The 21,422-nt window shown below is 34.6% G+C and overlaps 1 protein-coding gene across 6 annotated transcripts in view; it reads right to left on the reverse strand.

Annotated features, from left to right (window-relative positions):
* cv-2 (crossveinless 2) overlaps nucleotides 1-21,422 on the reverse strand; it is a 167,226-nt gene that overhangs the window by 50,613 nt on the left and 95,191 nt on the right. The gene's annotated exons all lie outside the window — the stretch shown is intronic.

The following is a 21,422-nucleotide window of genomic DNA, read 5'->3' on the forward strand; positions in this document are numbered from 1 at the left end:
GGACGATCTGATTGATATACCGAAAAACTGCAGCAGAAACCAGAATCAAAATCGTAGGGGCTTTTACTCAATTTTACCCCAAAAAAAGTACCTAGGTAACTTCAGTAACCAAAAAGGTGACAAAATGCGAGCAAAGCACTTTACAAATGCAGAAAAAAGACACAAAAAGAGCAGAACATAATGAGACTTTTTGACAATTTTTAGCAACAAAGCAAGAGTTTTGGAAATTTATGGCGAAAAAAAGTCGAGACTCTTGGAAAATCTAAAAAAAATAAACCTTGGAATTTTTTGAAGAAAAAGTCTTTTTTAAAAACTTTGTTAAAAGCGAACATTTTTTACAATTTTGGACAAAAGTAGGTAAGACTTTGACAATTTCAGCAAGAAACTGGACATTGTGAGAATCATTGGCAAAAAAGTGATACTTTTTGGTGATTTCTGGCAAATACCTAAACAAGAATTTTGATGGTTTTTAGATAATTTTTGAAAAAAACAAGTTCTATAGCAATAATTAGAAATTTTTGAGAATAAGAAATTACATTTTTTTTTGCAATTTTTTTCAAAAAGTGAGATTTTTTCACTTTGTAATTTATGATAATTTTAGGTAAGAAAGCGAGACTTTTCAATTGCGAAAAAGCTGTATTTTTGGCAATAAATAAGACTTTTGGACAATTTTAGGAAAAAAGTAAAACTTTGTGGTATTTTTTTTTTTTGAAAAAAACAAGAATTTTTGACAATTTTTAGAAAAAAATGGTAAGTACTTTTTCTAAATATTCGTGGAAAATGGGAAACATTTTTTGGTCAATTATTCGGTTGAAAAGTGAGACTTTTTGACATTTTTTTTTTTTTTTTGTAAAAAAGTGGGATTTTTCTGTAGGTAAATACCTAACACATCTCCTTGGAAAAATTTAGCGAAGGAAAGATAGGAATGTCGAGTTTATATCACAAAACTCAAAATTTATAAATTTCACAATTCAGTATAAAATTCCAACAAATTTTTTGTACTAATATCCAGCGTAAAATTTTGTTTCCCTTTTTTCAATTTATTCATCATTCTTTTTTTCAGCATCGAAAAATACGCCAACAATTCTATTTGTTGAAAATAGTTGAGATTATCTTCAAACTTCTTCGATTTTTTAAAAAACCTTTCAAAATTTTTTAAATATTTTTTGAAAGTGCATCTTAATTACACTGAAGAAATGCTGCCTCAGATCTTTGGCCAGTTTGGCCTTTTTAAAAAGTATCGTCATTTATTTATTCAATGTAGTATTTTTTCACTCAAGATTCAAATTTTCGTCTTGAAATTTCTTTTACAGATCATAATTTTGAAATTTTTTTACACTATTCCATAAATCAGGTTCACCGTACTTCAATCAATGTCTTTCTGAGAAATTATCCCATCCTCGTACATTTCAGCAAAACATTAAAATTCCATCTCCACCGGTAACATCGTGGAAATGGTCCAACTTTTAAATATTTTTGACTGTTTTTTGGAACTCTTTTCAGTTCTAAAATTTTTTTAAAGCCAATTTTTTCGTTTTTTTTCAATTTTATTTTTTTTTGAAATATTTAAAAATATTTTCAAGTTTTTTGAACCATTTTTAAAATGTAATATCTACTTATTTTTTGCATTTTCAAATTTTGAATTCACAAAAAGTGGGTATATACCTACCGGTACCTACCTACCTACCTACCTACTTACTTATTATTTTTTTGGAGTTTTTTTTTTGTAATTTTCAAGAGTTTTATTTCTCCGTGTGCTTTTTGATGTGATATTATTGTGGGTTTTTACCCCCCCCCCGCTGAACTCGACGAAAAAAACCTAGGTACCTTGCCTAATTTAACCAATTTTCTTCAAAAAAATTTCCGCCATCAAAAAGTGAATGGGTTTTTACAAGTTACAGTTCTTAAATTTTTGGCCAATTTTTAAAAAAAGTAAAGGTTTTGAAACAGATTTCAAAAAATTGATTGAGCGAGATTTATTTTTACGTTTTCAAGAGCATTTTTTTCAAATTTCAAATTTAATAATGGAACTTTTCCTTTTTTTTCATAATCCCCTGCAAAAAATTAGGCTAAAAATAAACCTCACATTATTTCAGGATCCGGTTCAAAGAGCTTCAAACCGATTAATTTCTTTCTCAAATCAATAGATTACTCGCATCTCAAGTCATATTAAACCTATATGGTACCTAATAAAATAATATAAACCGAGCACACACACAAAAAACCCATGTAAAATTAATCAACCCTCTAAATCTCAATTCAATCAACTCGAATCAGTTCCGGTATCTAGATTTGACAAAAAAAAGAATGCTTCGAATATTATAGTCGACTTAATTAATTAACTGCAGCCTTCGAAAACTTACGTATGTATACCTCTCCAACAATAGTATCAAACGAAAAAATTTATTTAGGAAATACGAAGGTAGCTATTTCATCTACACACCGGTTAATTAATCGCTTTGATTCATAACCATTTCCTCTACGTGACTCACCGCCACCATACGAGTAACGATAAATAACTTAATCACCGTCCAAAATCGATAAAAAAAATCAGATATCAAAATTAACTACAGTACATTATCGCAGGTGATCAAATTGCCACATATTGATTCGTGTGAGGCGGCTATGGCGGTCCAACGATGTAGGCGGAACAACCCCCGATACGCAATCGATCTCATAAATCGTCTCACTGCAGTCAGCACTGATTTTAGGATTACATACAAGGCAGAAAGGGACATCATAATACCTTAGCCTGAACTCTAAAATTGAGAAAAATCAAAGCAACCGAATCATAAATCTAGTATGTTTGAGAACCTCGCCATCGTTGGCCATTACCACTTCACCAACTCATATAGGATGGCACTCCCTTATACCCATATTATACCAGTCTAACATCTCAATAATGAAGGGTCGATGGCGACCGAATATTGCAAATTAATCCCATCCAAAGACTAGTTTTCCCCCCACGTTTGCCTCATCCACGTTCACAAGTTTATACAGAGATCTACCCCTAAGGAAAAAAGTAGCACGTCGATTAGGAGAAGAACAAACCACGCTAATTAAGACGATCGATAGAAGCACGCCTTCAATTAGCGTGCACTTAAACTCGAATAGATAATCTTCATTGTGTATACATAGGCCTTATAGGTAGATATCGAGAAGCTACGTACAAGTAAGTAACCACTAACCAGCCAGTTGATGGAAAACTCGGGGCAAATTCTTCCAACTCTCTGCGGCGCGATGACGCACAAAAAGGAAAATGAACGTCTCATATAAGTATAAGACCAATGTGATAGATTGGTAGAGTGAAAGATGAAGACAAGAATACATTATGAGTATAGAATAAAATAAAGTAAGATAGAAACAAGCAGCAGAATGGAAAAAAAGGTAGACCGGAGGAAAAACACACAACGTTACATGGCCCACCAGGTGGACTCGGGATGAGTTAATATTTGGATAGGATTGTCTTTCTATAGCCTTCGGTACGTTACAAGTTGGACTGTTCGTGATCGCGTTATGCTGCTCGTCGGTAAGATGTTTCGAAAGGGAAAAAAAGACTTCTAAAACAATAAAACATGTCACTTAAAAATGTTTAGACATGTTTTATGATTATATCTACCGTATAGCGTGCAGAGGTTAAAAATGTTTATTTGTCCAGGTAGAGCAGATCTACTACATATATCTATGTAGGAGATACCTGTGTAGTATACGTATAGTAAACTTATAAGATGATAGTATTAATGGAACAGAATGGTCTAAACGCTGTGGAGATCCGGTTCTCTGATAATCCACAAATAAGACAACCGGAGAAAACTTGTTTACTGATTTTTATTAGATCCGATCGTGCGCCTAGGATTTAGAAATTGATTTTGACTTCTGTACCGTGTATACCACCGTACGATAGTATACCTAGAAGCGGTATATGTACGACCACCTCACCGCAAACAATGTGTCTCTATTTTCGCATCGTGCACCTACAATATCCTCATGCTCCTCTTTGGTACCTACCTATACGTCTTTATTACACAATTAAGTCATCTTCGCTACTGCCACCATCTCCATCGTAGATAGTCATTATAGTTTAGTCCTCTCGTACGTTATGGCAAATTCATCTATTAGCAATCAATGTATGTACTTTTACAGGCGCCTATTTCCTAGAAAAGTATCCACCATATCACCTCGTATGCAAGCAAAAGCATACTTTCACTCGACGAATACCAACGATCATCGACTGATTGGCGACGAAAAAGATGCCATAGCATATGATGAGTACGCGAAAAAAGATATCTACTGCATGTACTGGTAGAGATACCTATTACCTATCCAGAGAAAGCACAATCGTTGTCTTCGTACTCAGTACTTTACCATGCCAGAAACTTCCCTGTTTATCTTAAATGCCTCTACTTGGGCCAATGTGATCATCGATGATAATGAAAGAGCGAATTCAGTCAGAAAACATATCCTAGATCTTGAAGAAAATTGGTTAAAAAAAGTTTGGTACACTTTGAGGGCCCGGAGGGAGACAACCCAGAACATTTTGAACTTCCCAGCAGTACAGGTGCTGAATCAGAAAATATCTGTATTGAATTCTAAAGTCAATAGGGTAGGAAGGTTTAAAAATCCAATTTATTATCTTGGGGTAATGGGGGAAGGGGGTGATCGAGGTTCTGCACAGATAAGTCCGAAAATAGCAAAACAAATTATCTTTTAAAAAAACGTTGAGAACCAGTGGAGGATCTACGAAAAGAAGCCAACACGACAAAACACCTTAGAAGGGCCCATTACATTTTTCATTTGGACATTGTGATTTGTAAGTCTTCAGTCTTCTTACCCCCTCCCCCCTTCAGAATTAATTCTTCCTAATACCAAATTTCCAGAGCTAAGGATTTCTTACAGTTTTCTAGCAAGCCCTACAGAGCAAAACAATCAGAAAGTTTTGATTCGACTTGAAACCAATTATGCTATACAATTTCGATTAAGAGAAACGAAAAATAAACTTTTGGGCAAATTATGAACAGGTTTTCTGGAATTTTTTGGCAAAAAATTAGACTTTGTAGCATAATATTTACAAAAAAGAGTCCTTTTTTGGCAACTGACAAAACAAGGGTTCCTATTTTTTAAAACAATTTTTGCAGAAACGTATCTACCAATGATTTTTTGAAAATTTCGATAAGAAAAGCAATTAGTAGTCACTTCACCTATTTAACAAAACCTTATTTTTATTGACAATTTAAAAAAATTAATGTCTATTATTTTTAGACATTACTTTTAGCAAGTTGGATTTTCAAAAAAAAAAAATAATAATAACAGGGGTTTTGGTAATTTTTACAAAAAAAGGATCATTTTTACACTTAAGATAAATTTTTGTTATTTTTTTTTAATGAAAACCCGATTTTATTTTGCAGTATTAACGAAACAATGCAGATTTCTTGCAACAAAAATACAAGACTTCGTATGGCATTTTGGCCCAAAATTGGGGTTTTCTACGATTTCGGCAAAAAATGTGACTTTGTGGCCATTTTTATAAACAAAACACTTTTTTTTGTAATTTTTATTTTAAAAAAACAGATTTTTGTGTCAAAAAAGCAAAGCTGCCTGAAAATGTTGACCAAAAACAAGTTTTTCTGCAATTTTGCAAAACAACAAATTTCGCTGAAAATCCTAAAAAACGGACATTTTTCGCAATTTTGACATTAAATTTTATTTTTGGTAATTATTTTGATAAAACATTGATTATTTTGCAATTTTGACGCAAATAGCACATTTTTGGCGTTAAAAAGCGAGAATTTCTAGAAATTGTTACCAAACCCAAGATCAGATTTATTTTGGCCATTTCGACAAAAAATTGGTCTTTTTTACAGTTTTTCCAAAGAGTAAATTTTTTTGCAGTTTTGGCAAAAAATTCACATTTTTCGATCAAGCATGATTATTTTGAAAGAAAATACCTATATTTTTTTTTGAAAATTCGACACAAAAGAAACCCAATTTTTTACGACAAAATAGCACAATAGCACAACTTATGTAAATTTGACCAAAAAGAAGGAGTTTCTGCCATTTACGTTTTTTGGGCAATTTATACAGGAAAGAACAAAAGCCAAACCGATTGTTCTTACCTAAAAATAACCATTTTAGGAATATTCTGAAACCTCCAGCAAGCTTTAAATTTTCTCCAGGAATTTTTAAATTGCGAAGGAAAGAAAAAGTATGGCTGTTAAATACTTTAGATTCATGAAAATTTGTACTTTCGTCCATTTTCAAACATATTTTTATCACGTGTCGTGTAGATCTATGTGTAAAACTGGATGGGTGTTTGTGTATGCGTATGCCAAAATTTAATAGGTACAATGAAAATTAACGTAGGTAGCTTAAAAATTTTGGATTCATCATTTTTTCCTAATTTGGGACAAATTTTAACTCTGTGATTTCTCAAAAAGTGGAATTTTTTGGAGATTCCAAAACGGCTTAAGTAAATTCATCTTCAGTCAACTCGATAAGTTGAAAATGAGACATTCCCTAATTGAATTTCATTCCCCCCCCTTAAATGTTACGAATAATTATGAATTAGCTTTAGAAACATAATAATGTATTCAGGTACAGTTCTGAATTGGCGGAAACCAATATTTTTTAGAGGGCCAAAAATTAAGCACATACCAAATTTTCTGCTTTTTAGGACAGTTTGGTAAGTGAATAGATACCTATCGATTTTTTTGAAATTGAAAAAAAATGTATTGTGAAGAACAGGAAAAAAATGAAGGAAATGGATATTTTTTCGTGAACTAAGAATTTACCTATGTTTAAATTTTTAAAAATTCATCGAAGTAGGCCAGTAAAATTCAGCTTCTGGAAGTTTCCTGTTAGTATGATTTTTGATGCTTTTTCATTCTTTTTTGTTTCGATTAAAAATGTTCACAGCCTCTATGGTCATGATCTCTCATGCTAATGGCACTTGCCCTCCTTTGAAATGAAGTAGCTCACAAGCCATAATACTATTAAGAACAAACGCACATCAAGGGAAAAAGTTAAGCATTAGGCAATAAATTTCATAACTCTCGAGCAGATACGCGTCTCAACTGCTCAACAAGAAAACAGCGTGTGCAAGGGTGGCAAAAAAAAGAAGAGAAAAGTGAAATGAAATAATCCTTGCGATTGCTTTCGACTGCAGGGGTAAGTAAGTATAGAGAATACCATAATTTGAAAAAAATCAAAATTCATAAAGAGCCATATATCATGGTATAAAAATGAACCCCCTTTTTATGTGTATTTATAATATCGTCCAGGGAGACATGTTAAAGATGAAAAACTTTGAGGCAGACTTTTTTGTCGTCGCGTATTCGTATATTTACGAGTTATTGGAAATCGTAGGCGAATCGCGTAGGTTTTAGCGTTTTACGGTGAGTTAACTCGTCGCATCTTGTCGCATCATCCGACGTCGCGTTGCTGCTATCATTTCGTGCAACTTTGCAGAAAAATTTCCCTCCCTTGGAAAAGTTTTTCAACTCGTGATAGAGGATGGTGGATGGAGGAGGCGTATTTATGTAAAACTAAAAACTATCGAGACGCCGCCATCCATCGCCACCGTCTTCTTCTTCGAGCGCAAGCGGTACATCTTTCTGTGTTGTCGTCGTTGCCCATATGAAAGTGGTATGTGGATAATACATGTAATATATACTCGTTTAAAACCGTGTAACAGGTGAAAGATCTACGTGGTTCGATTTACTAGCACGCGCGCGTAAATTTTAAGGCAACACAAGGCCGCCTCGGCCGCAGTTAAATGGCGCACAGCGCAGCGCGGCGCATCTCTCCAGTCTCGGCGCATTCTTATATACAGCAACAATTTTTCCGAGTAAATGTTGATTCGCACTCGGTATCGTCTTAATGATAGTAATCAATAAAATTATCATTTGTTACACGTGACTTGACCGGCTGGCACGTATATCTTGTTAATTGTATGTACCATACCGACCGTTCTTCTTCGACTTCAGTTCAGTAAATGTGTATTATGTAGGTATTTTTTTTTTCATTTTTTTTTTTTACGGAATTCAGGATTTTATCGGCGGACTTTCGTTGTTATATTATGGACCTTTGTGGTCAGACGTGTCGTGAATTTTATCCTATCGTACTGGCACGTCTTTCGCTGCTGCACAGAAATTGCTTCGGTTAAAGACTTCATAATGAATCGTCCATGTCTCGGAATCCGTGTGTTGAGTTGAATAATCTGTGGTTCGGAGAAGAATCCATCAGGGTACTCATTGACACTACCAACGAGATTGTTAATTCGTTGAAAACTATGACACATTACACGAAGATCTCAAAATCGTTTCTGGTCGATGTTTTACACCCCCCCCCCCTCGCGAGAGTGCAAATTTTACATAAATTCAACATTTTTTAAATATTTTATTTCGAGGGGGAGGGGGAGGGGAGGGTCAAAGTGGTTTTTTAGTGTTTCAAGTAGGTACATTACATTACCTACTCAAAAATGATGAAATTTCAACAAAATTTTCTCAGAATGCAGGGTCATTCCAATTCCATGTCAATTCGAACAAAAAATGCGATTTTGAAAGTCATGTTTTTCGATTTCGCTCAATTTTTTTTACAATGGCAAAACTTTTCAAAAAAAAATCTGGGGCATGTGATATATCGAATTGTATGTTTTCGATATCGCTGAACACGAATATAGCTTTAGTTCTTCAAATTGACTTCACCCATGGCCCCCAGAACCTTCCCAAGTATACGTAAAAGCCCAACAAATAAATAACGATTTCCATATATGGGGTCCAATCAAAAATCTGACGTCATATTCGTCTTCAGCATCACCAAAAACATACTATTTCATGTGTCACACGAACAAAACACTTTTTTGAACTTTTACCCTATTTGGAAAGGTGCTGGAGGCCCTGGATGGTGTCCAATCAAAAATCTTGCATCATATTCGTGTTCAGCGTCACCAAAAACATACAATTCGATATATCACATGCCCCAGATTTTTTTTGGTAAGTTTTGCCCAAATTTGGAGGAGTGCTCCCTCTGCATTAAAAGGTCCCATCTCGAAAATTAAATACTTCGAAAAAGCATCAAAAGGTACATCTATGGAAATTTTTTCCGAACTTTAAAGTCATTGGGTAGGTAGAGGTACCATCATCGAAAATGTGTTGGACGAGAAAAAGTTTTGCTCAGTGGTGTTTTTGGATGGATGTTGCAAAGGCATTTGATACAGTCTGGCACAAAGGACTGATTTACAAGTTATCAAAAATTCTTCCAGGCAACTTTTGTTGACTGATTGAGTCATACTTGAAGGAGAGGCGATTTAGAGGCAGTCATGAAGAGGCCTTGTCCACAATTTGGCGAGATCCAGGCGGGAGTACCACAAGGTAGTGTACTCAGCCGCCTCCCATACCGGCTATATACTCAAGATCTCCCTACTGGTGATACTACTTTCACAGCAACGTTTGTGGATGATATTGCGGTCTTGGTTGTGAGCACAGACCAGGGCGGCTATTCCCAAAATATTTTTGCCTCCGCAATCAACGTAATCAAACGCAATGAACGTAAGAGATTGCGTCGTTTGCGTCGCCAGAAAGCAACCGTGTTGAGCGTAATGTTTGTTATTTTAATATTTGAGTAACAATTATGTTTATAAAAGCCCAATAAACAATTAAAATATTATGTTATTTAAGATAACGCCAATAATTTGCAATGCTCATTACGTTGATTGCGGCAATTGCGGAGGCAAAAATATTTCGGGAATAGCCACCCAGAGCTATGCCAACAACATACTGCAAAATTCACTAGAAAAAATCTACAATTGGACAAGGAAGTGGAGGATTGCCCTGAATCATCAAAAGTCGAGACACGTGCTCTTCACTCTTTGTCATGCCCACAGCTCAATGAGGCCGGGTTTATCTTGCAGGCAAGCCAATACCACAGGCTGACTCAGCTAAATACCAGGAAATACACTTGGACTCCAGATTATCATGTAAGGTTCATGTGAAAATGAAGTCCAACCAGATGAAGAAAAATGGGTGGCAACTATTTCGACTAATTGGAAGGCACTCAGAACTGGACTTGAGCTGCAAAATCCTGGTCTACAATTGAGTACCTAGAGAAAATGTGAAAATAATTGAAGCCCCCAGCCACCCCTGAGGGGGCTGGGACCAAACTGATCGCCGGGTTTTACTTATTAGGTCAGTAGACATTGTAAAAAAAAATTGAGCAAAATCGAAGGACATGACTCAAAAACGTTGGTCGAATTCACATGGAACGACCCTGCAAGAAAAAGTGAAAAACTACATACATTAAAATCACTGAAAAAGACCAAAACAGTAGGAAATTTTGAAAAAATTTTCCCAAAAGCCACGAAAAAGTTTTGAAAACGCGCCAAAATCATGTAAAAAAAAAAAAAAAAAAAACTCTGGAAAACCATTGAAAACAGTTGAAATTTCAATAAAAGTGATTGAAAATTATCAAAAAGAGATGAAATGTAGGTAATCCAAAAATGAACTTGAGCACGTAAAATTTTGAGTTTTAAAGCCATGATCTGTCGATCTAGTTTGGTTTTGTTGAAATAAGAGGGTGTGAGTTCAATTACGAGTAGTTGCCTTATCAGCTTTCTCATGAATGAGCCTTTTTTACCCCTCAGTGCATCAGTCTATAAATTTTATCGAGCAGTTTTCGTGATCAACTGAATACATAAATACGAGGTAAAGATGGAAATGGGAAACGAAAATGAGACTGGTAGGGTTCCAGAATTACTATTTAAATTCATACAAATAGTTACAGATTTAAAACCTAAGATGTATAATCGAGATACTGGCAACCTCGTGTGATTCGACTTAATGCTTCCTAGATTCCAGCGAGTGTAGAAGAGACCTCCGTCTGTCATATTTTTACGTAGAAGAAGACTAGAAGTAGATCTTTAAGGAATCTGATGCTAGTAGGTATTTCATTTCTTTGTTTTTTATTTTAATCTTTCGAATTTTATCATCTACTCTGCTTGACGTTCGTGCAGGATTCTTCTAGCCTATTTGGACATCTAAGTATTTTTCTCATTTTACGTTTCATCACTCTCATCGTCAGTCTCACGCACAGCAGAAGATCTCTGCGTGTTTCCATCCCTATATCTTCCTCAAATCCAAACTTCACCGGTATTTTTCCAATTTCCAGCAATTTACGTCGTTTAGTCGATATCAGTGATTGGAAAACTCGTACGAAATGGTCAATTATTCACGATCTTCGTGCGCTTCGGTAGCTCGTAGTAGCTCGTGCAACGTTCCTAACAATTTCCATAATTTATGAACATTTGTTAACTTTCATTTTCATGGTAATATGCATCGTGCGATGACCAACAGCAAGAAAACTAATACAAATACTCGTAACAAAGAATCGGTCCTATATAGACCCATATAATAGCGATACTTTGAACCATAAGACGACGACTGGGACGACGACGATGCGACAACAACAAGCTAGACTCGACAAAAATATGGAAAAAAAATTACGTAACTCTCGCGGACAAATACCATTAAGTAAATAAAATAAATAACAATTTACGTCCGACTGAATGCATAAGCGATAAAGTAAAAAAAAAAATGGCTCGTTCAATTCAGCAGCCTGTACATATATAAAACCTCCGTTGACGTATGTTGCATTCTCTCTTCATAGAAGAGCATAAATCCCTATAGCCCTCCGACCTCACAGCTGAGATTTTTTTGGTGGCTTGCTCCATAGAGGAGGTTTTGAGATTTTAGAGCTACACGAGGGGAATATGGGAGGATGAGAAATTTCACCGAGAAGAATTTTTATATGTACCAGATTCAAAATGGAGGTGTTTTATCGTTTCGGTTATTGCAGTATGACACGTATTCGAATATAAGGACTTTAATCTACAGCGGTGTTTCGGACGTCATTACATTTTATAAACTGGTTCTTCTCTCTTCTTTTATATTATACTGGGGCTATGTGTTGATACGAAATACATGTTTCGATATTAATGAGAAAAATATTCCAAAAATAATTTATACGTTCGCGCATACATATAAATTTTTTTCATCACTTTGGATGGTAGGTAAATGTGCGTGTACAAATGTTCCTCTCGCTCTGCTTGATTTTCGCTTCTTCTATCATCAACGTGTTGCCCATCTTTGTCACCCTAAAGCGTGCTAAGTTCCTGTTTGAGACGAGGAAAAAAAATTGAAAATCGCTATGCCAAGTATTCGACCACAGTACGATGACGGAAGTAATATATACATATGTACAGGGTGTTCGATAAATTCTGACTGGCGCCAGAATTTTTTTTTACCTTGACAATTTCTGTTCTACGAATTTAAATTTTATGGGAGAACTCGTTTGAATTTTTTAAACACCCTATGAACTGTATAAACAGATCTAAAATTCGAGTTCTTTTAATTTTCTGAACACCCTACCACCCGAATCGAAATCAAAAATACCGGTCATAATAAATTTAGCGTAGTTGAAACCACGTCTGGGGAATTCCTCCCCTCGAGTGAAAAATAAAAAATTCGCATACGGTGAAAATGTGGCGCTTAATTGGGATGAAAATTCAAGGTGAAAGGATAATGGCGCACGACCACTACCAGGTGGATAATTAAACGCTATTTTTTCAGCGCCTCTTGCCAGTTGCCAGGCAGCTCGCGGTCGCGGATCGATCAATTCGCAATAATATGAAGTTGGTAGGGGAAAAAATCTCATTAAAAATCTATCCAAATCTAGCGGCCAATTTAGCTGTAGAAACGTCGACATCGTCGTACATTTCGAATCGTAAATCAAAAAAGCCAATCTAATCGAACCACCGACAGTCAGCGCCATTGCCGATACCAGCGCCTTAAACGAAATCGCTAATGAGCCTAGAGATTCGTGTAAAAATTTACACATAAATTAGACCAGCGCAGCGCCAGCTCAAGATGCCGATAACTTCTGGTGTTTTCTGACCAAGTGTGAAATTCCTCTTTCATTTGATCTCGCCATCAACAACTTATTATACTTCGATTGGCAAAAATCTGCATACAATTTCAAGGCTTTCTCTGTATCTGCCATGCCTGCAGATCTACCGGGTGTGATTTTTGTTTCCTTCATTATTCCAATGATTGATGCTGATAGGTCATTTTCGCCATCTCGAGATGATTGTATTAATACGAGCTCATTAATCACTCGATGGTGCATAATGCTACCGCAATGTCTGCTTCGCTCATCGCGGCTCGCAATGGCCACCGATTAAAGACAATAGTTGCTCATTATGGCGCTCGATTACTTACCTGTGCCTGAGCATGCGCCTATTGAAATCCTACCACTTTTCCAACATACTAGACGCCCCGAGGCGCATACTTTTTTAATGCGATATATTAGAAAAGAATTCGCTAAGATTAATTAAACTTTTTTTTTCCATGGCTACTACTAATATGCTACTGCCAGTTGTGTGTCTATATGAAAAGCATGCTTTGCGAGGGGGTTTCCCCTCATATATAGGTACTAGATGCTCTTTGGCTATGTGGCTACACATCTAGTAGCTCGTGTCTTGCTTTATTAATTTATTCGTCTGATATATTTTATTGCCGATCTTAACCTCTAAGCAGGAATGTTTGGGTTTGTCTTAATGACTACACTCGAGTATGCTTGTATGTGTGTATGGCTGACTGGCTGGCTGGCTACCGCGATTTTTGTACTTGTTGAATCTATCATCTGGGTCAGAACGGTGTGTATCCTATACTGTATCTGCTTAGACTGGATGCGATGGGTATGCTTGGGTATACTTTCCCTAGCCGTGGCTGGCCAACAAGTACATACGTGTTATCGACGAAATCTTCGTCAAAACTGATCAACAACTTGTTCCTTTTGTGCAGAATTCAGCAACCACTATCCACAACTGTATATAGTCGTGCAATCAGAGATCTGAAGACTCATCTATGAGCAATTCAGCATATTTCACATTGGGCAACAAGAATCAGGGGCGCGAAGAAGAAGGGTGAAGGGTGAATAGGAAAATTTGCCCCAGGTTCTGATATTCAAAAGAGTTCCAAAAATGAAGGGATGGAGATTATAAATCATGAACTTCGTTTACATCAATCGTCGGACTAGGATTCATTGAAAAATCCTAATTTTATTTTTATTTAATTACGTAATTTCTCATAAGACATAAGAGCAACATGACATCAGAGAAAAAGAATAGAGAGCAAAATACTCGTGGATTCAAAGGCCGGAATGAGAAGTGCTCTGAATTTCTGAAACGTTTAAAAATTACAAAATATAATTGAAGAAGTTATTCAATAATTTCAATGTGGAACTCCTGTTCAAAAACCCAATCAACGAATCATCGAAATCGATTCATTTGCTATTCGATTTCATATTGTGGTGACTCCTATGATTGATCATTTTCGAAATGAAAAATCCATTTCAGTCTCAAAGATAGATTTATCGATCAAAAATCGATTAATCGAACCTCAGAGATCTATTCAAGTGAATTTCAATCTCACGTGATCGATTATTTTGGAATAGAAAAATAAAAGTAGATTCCCATCGAAAATCGATTTATTTTCGATTTTGGATCTCACATGATCGATTACTCATGTTGGACATCATCATCATCATCATATAATTTTAGCCTCAAAAAATAGATCTTTCAATCAGAAATCGATCATGATCGAAAATCGATTAATCGAATCGTCACGTTATCGATTTAGCTCAAATTTTTTATCTTATATGATCGATCAGGATTCGACCTGAGAAATCAATTTTAACCTAAGAAGTAGATTTCTGAATCAAATTTTGGTCATGATCAAAAATCGATCGATCGAATTGTTGAAATCGATTCATCTTCAGTTTTTGATTTCATTTAAGATCGATTATGTTCGACATAAGAAAGCAATTTTTGCATCAAAAATGGACTTCCCAATCAAAAATTAATCATGATCGAAAATCGATTAATCGAACCATCATCGATTTATTTCAATCTTATATAATCGATTATTTTCGACAAAAAAATCAATTTTTGCATCAAATATAAACTTTGCAATCAAAAATTCATCATGATCGATAATCGATTAATCGAAATATCGAAATCGATTTATCTTTAATTTTCGATCTGATTTATGATCGATTATGTTCGACATAAAAAAATCAATTTTAGCCTAAAAAATCGATTTCTGGATATAAAGTCGATTAGTCGAACCGTAAAAGTCGATTTATCTCCAATTTTTCATCTCATTCATGATCGATTATGTAAGATATTCATGAAGTTTGCCTCAAAAATAGACTTTTCATTCAAAAATTAATCATGATCGAAAATCGATTAATCGAACCGTCATCGATTTACCAACTCGTACATCCATCTTATATGATCGATTATGTTCTACCAGAAGAATCAATTTTCCCCCAGAAAATAGACCTCCTAATCGAAAATCGATTCATTTGTGAATTTTTATCCCAAATGATCGAGTTCAAAAAATCATTTTTGGAATGAAAAATCGATTCTCCCTTTAAAAATCGATTTTCCGTTCAAAAGTAGTTCAAGTATAATGTGATTTTTGACCCGATGTAATCGAGATCAAAAAGAGATCAGTTTAAAAGTAAAACATCAATTTAAGCTTCAAAAGTAGGTTTTTCGATCAAAAATCGATTTACTTACTCAAGTTATTTATGATTCTCGGTCCCCATGTGAACGATAGATTTCGAAATGAAAGTCAGTTTCAGCCTCAAAAGTAGATTTCCCAATCAAAACATCGTACAAAATCGAATAATAAAACTCAAATATCGATTTATTATCGATTTTCCAACTCATATAATCGATCATGTTCGAAATTGTTTTTGTATTGCGTTATTTCGTTTCATTTTTATTTATGCTTCGTAAAAATTGATCAAATTAAATCCGATCTTTTAAAAATTCATTTTTGATCATTCGATCGATCGATTTTTGATTCTCGATTTTGATCATAGATAATGATCATAGAAAGTGATCAATCTTCTCATTTTCAAAAGTAGATACGTTAAAAAAAGCAACCTTTTGAAAATCAAAGAAAAAAGTATTCATTTCTGGCGATGGGTTTTTTATTTTCTAATTTTTCAAAGTGCGAGGAGTAAAATGAGTAGTTGGGGGGGGGGAGAGATTGACAAAAAATCCGAATCCAATTCACAGTAATAAAATCTAATTTTAAAGTGAACTCTATACTCAAAATCAAAATTGAGTTTCCCTCAAAATAAATATCTAAATTTCACAATCAGTTGCAAAAATTAAAAAAAAATAAATTCTGTAGATAATTCTTGAGTGTTTTTGTGAGGGTTTCTTGAGAAAAAATGGAAACAATTTCTCAAAATTGAGTCAGAAGAGCTATGAAAATTTTCATTATTTATCGAAATTTGGAGATAGGTAAGTGCGGGGAAACATTTTTTGAAAAACTGAAAAAAGTCATGCTTTCCCCTTTAGATCGTCTTAAACATTTTTTTTCAATTTCTTTTGGAAATTTCATGTAAACAAGCTGCATAATATGTATACGTTTTTTTTGAGAAAAAAAATCCAATAAATCACAGTTTCTTCAATTTTGGGGCTGGACTAAAATTGAAAAGGACTTTTTTTGTGATCCTTTTGAGCTTTTGCAACACATCACAATCTCATTAAACCCATATCTATGTAGATATACAATTTGAGCAACATTAAAGAATCAACAAGTAGATCTTCTTTTCACAAGAGCAATCAAAAAGAAATTGGAATACGCACTGCAAAAGTTAAACGTTACATCTCACCATCTACCCGGCCTTCTCTTCGCATCACACCTCACATACTTGTAAAGGCCAAACACCTTCAAAGTTGCTCATCGATTAAACGCGAATTTCGCGCGTAATTTATTCGCACCTAATTAATCACCTGTCCAGCAGAAGTAGTAAAAAAATTGACTCGGCTAGACTCGTTAAATTTACATAGTAAGCGCCTTGAAAAACATACCGTAATTGAGGTCAATAAGTTCAGAACTTGTTTTATTAATTATTCGAACGGTAGTGCGCGCTGGTTGCGGGGAGGACCGATTTATACATTGCATCGCTCATCGCAGGTCGTGTTAATCGAGAAAAAGAGCGTGAAAAAAAAATCAAAAAGAAACATAGACGAGTGGAAAAAAAAGGAGTAAAATAAACTAGGATCTACGTAATTGGAGGGTAATTTTAACACGGGTAAGATAAATAGTACCTATAATCCTCTGCAGGATAAGCTTCGAATCTCGCCTTGGAAAAACGCTTTCAGCGGCTCGATATAAAATAGAAATTTAACCCTACGCGTCAATAAGCTATATCTGTAAGATCGATGCCTAAAGCGAGCGCCACCTTTAATAATTAACACATTATCAGTCAAGCATTATCGAAATATAGAAAGGTGTTAAACAAATGACCAACCTTTTACCTAGCATCCCATACATGGTAGCTTGTTATCTAATTACAATAATACCGCGCGCTCTTCTCGGCGTACACAGCACCGTTAATACATAGAAGCGAGCGAAATTGCCCGCGAACCGGTTTTAGGGAATTAAAAATTGCGAATTTTCTCTCCCCCTGGCCCCCTTCTTCCATCGAATAGAATACGTGTAACGTAGCTTCAATGACATCGTGTATATGTTTTCAAAAATTACGATATTGTACTTTACCAAGATGCTGGGGACTTGGCGCGAGAATCTCTTTTCTCGACATAGAGAGCTTTAAACATAGAGGTACGTGGTACGGAGTACGGACATTGCGTGCTAAAACACGTTCGTACAAACTTTTTACAAGACAGTCTACATGTTGGTAATATCTTTCTTCTTCGTATTATATGCTACGTGATTAATATCATCCTAGTACATAAATATTCTCGTGTATTACATATTCATTATTATTTTCAATTGTAGCCGCGCGTTCAGAGCTCAGCGCGACCTATACAACACTCGCAAATCAAATCGGAAAGGCTGAATTTACGATCTCGAAAGGTACCCGAGAGTAAAATGGCCACCAAGCTGTGGCAGACTGAGTAAAAATATCCCCTCGTTTCGAAGAATAAGGTAAATCGAGCAATATTTTTCATCTCATTTTGTGGGGGAAAGGGGGGTAGGAGGGGGATTACGATTGCGTATTTTCAACAAGATTTTTTTCAAAAGTAGGGGAGTCGATTAGAATAGAAAAAATATGATGTTTGGGAGACAAAAAACACTTCATTGCAGCATCAAGTTATTTTTCGAAATGGCCCTGTTCCTAGATTTGAAAAATTAGGATAGATTATTGTTGGGTACCTCCAAAAACAATTTTCGGCCGGAATTTCCACCCCCAAAACCCACCTCCTTTGGACAGGATAACCAGAAAACGAGTTTTTAGCGAGAAAAATTCTGTAGGGGAAGCTTCTACACGATTTTTTTCAAAAATTTTATCATAGTGGTGGGGGTATAATTGACAAAAGAAAACTCTGAACCGCCACAGCTTCCGGATCGAAGGGTTCGGTACTTAAACTGTTTTTGCCAAAACATGTCTTTTTACAAGTTGAAGGACGGTTTTCCAAAAGGGAATAGGTAAGTCAATTTTTTTGAAAATTGAGTTTTTCACACCATTGTGTTCTATAGGTTGTATCTCACCTATTTAATGCCTAACCTACCCAAAATACCTATTAATTTACGTGCAATCCAGCTTTTGTGTTAGTTGCAGATTGCAATCATTTTTCCAAAATGCAATACGTCATTGATTACTTCGTTTTTGTTAATTTTGCTGTGAACATTGTTTTTTTAATAGATAGTACTGTAATATGTACTTAATTTTCGTTTTTATTTTATTGCCAAAATACAGATAACATTTTTTCAAGTGATAGTGCTGTAGATACATAAATACTTAATTTTTGTCAATTTTATCGCTGAAATGGAGGTAAAAATATTTTTTTTTTCAATCAAAACTTTTTATTTTGGTAATTTTGTTGCCAAAATAGTGGTAAGATTTTTTGTTTTAATCAAAAATCTTTTTTTTTTAAACAATAGTACTGTAATGCTTAATTTTTGTCAATTTTTTTATCGCCAAAATGGAGGTAAAAAATTTTTTTTCAATCAAAATTTTTTTTAGGTAATTTTATTGTCTAAATAGTGGTAAGATTTTTTTTAAAATCAAAAATCTTTTTTTTTCAATTGATAGTAAAGTAGGTAATTGTAATACTTAATTTTTGTTTAAAATACAGGTAAAATTGTTTGTAATCGATTTTTTTGGTCATATACTTTTGTATTGTGAATATAGGAACTTAACAGAGGTGCGCCACGCTGGTGTCGCCTTGTTTCTGATTGGTTGATGAAAGGTCCCAGTATAAACATTGGAATGTAATGTTGTCAAAATTGCTAAAAATTGCTGATAATAACGGGACCTTTCGTTAGTTCCAGCGTTTTTGACCACAATTTCCTAGAGGGCGACAGTTGTCTTGTCAAATCCCTATTAGAATTGACTTACATCGATTTGCAACACTGGTTCCATCATATAAATATGAAAACATGAAAAATTGTTTTTTCAAAAGGCAATAAGTCAGTTTACTTTTTTTGCCGCAGAAGCAGGGATTGTACTCAAATTTTTCTCAAAAAAAGTAACTTTAGCAACCAAAAAAGCTGGAAAAAGTAACCAAAAAGTAACCAAAAAGTATCTAAAAAAGAATTGGTCAGATATGGTTCGAACCATTTTTTAAACAAAAGTTAGAAGCAAAAATGCCGAATAAAAAATGCATTTGAATTTTTTTATTGATTGTATTATGTTTTTGGAATTTGTCGAGTTGATTTTTCCATTTTAGGAATGTTTGAAAAGTGTAGTAGTAGAATTCAAATCTGCCCGAGCGAAGCGAGGGTGAAAGATGTGAAAAATTTATGATTTGAAACATGAAACAACCTTATTTTCTATGCAAGACATTGATTTTCGTAACTTCAAAATATTCAAATTTTAGAAGTTTTCTGAAAATGACTTCTACCTGGGTATTTGTCATGTACTAGTAAAAATATGAGTAAAACCCCGAGCGAAGCGAGGGCGAAAGCTGCGAAAATTGATAATATGAGACGTAAAACAACGTCATTCCTGATGATGTATGTAAAAGGTTAATTTTCTTGGCTTCGAAATTTTTAGTTTTCTATTATTTTTATAGAAATATGAATAAAATCCTACTTTCCTTTCTACCAACCAATAAAAGTAGAATTTTGTCTGCAGAAGGCTCATATTATATGCAAAAAAAAACCCTGAAAAATACGCGTTTTTTTTGCAGTCTGCAAAGTTTTTTTTTGCCTGAATTGTCAAAAAAACCTCGTTCATGATAAAACTGTAAAAAAGTTCATTTTTTGTCAAAATTACAAGAAACTCCTAACTTTTGTAAAAATTGCCAAAAAAAACTCCTGCTTTTTTCCAAAATTATCCTAAAAAGTTCTGATTTTTGCCAAATCATAGTCAAAATTGGCTAAATAAATAAATGATTGTAAAAAAAAACTTCTGCTTTTTGTCAAAATCATCAGCAATGAGCAAGTTCTACTTTTTTGACGAAATATTGTAGGCAAGGAGACCTTTTTTTGACAAGTTATCCAAAAAATTATGTTTTACACCGAAATGGTCAACAAAATATTGTTGTTAGCCGAAATAGTCTGAAAGTACAGCTTTTGCAAAAATTGTCAAAAAGTCCTAACGTTTGTCAGAATTTGTCTGGAAAGTGCTACTTTTTCAATTTTCAAAATTACGTAATTTTATGCATTTTTCCTCTCGATTTCCTTTTCTATTCATTTTTTCTATGTTCACTTTAAAAATAGAAAAATTCTGACCCGAAAAAATGTGCAATTTTACTTGTAAATAAAATGATATGTAGGTACCTATGTTTATCACATCTGCGAGATAAGAAACACGTCGTATTTTTTTCAGAATATTATTTATTATGGGTAAAGGACGTGTTTTCTTTTCCTATACTGTCCGAGGGACGTAGGGTGAGGGGGGGGGGCGGAAATTCCGCTCGAAAATTTTTTTGAAGGTACCCAACAATAATCCATCATAAATTTCCAAATCTGGGAACAGAGCCAGTTCGCCTATCTTACCTGGAAATATCCTTTTCAATTCCTCATACAGCGAGAACACTTAGGTACTTCCTCATCTTCACATAAAAGTACCTATAATACAAGTTGTTCGTATATTATAAACAGTGCTATAGGTTCTCATGCATCGGCAGCATTTGCAACCATTTATAAAGATGAACCAAACCTGCCAATTAAATCTGGTTCGGAAAATATTGCCGAAGAATTTACCTATAGGTTGAGTTTTTCTCTCTCTCCCCTGCCCGTATCTCTGTCTCTCTTCACCTCTTTCTCATCAGAGTCGATGATAACTTTCAATATTTAATAATAAATCACCGAGATCGCGTTTTCAGAATTCCTCTGAATGTGCGCGAACCAGTTTACTGAGTACAAATTCCAATA

The sequence above is a fragment of the Planococcus citri genome, chromosome 4, assembly GCF_950023065.1.
Source record: "Planococcus citri chromosome 4, ihPlaCitr1.1, whole genome shotgun sequence".
Taxonomy (NCBI): Eukaryota; Metazoa; Arthropoda; class Insecta; order Hemiptera; family Pseudococcidae; genus Planococcus; species Planococcus citri.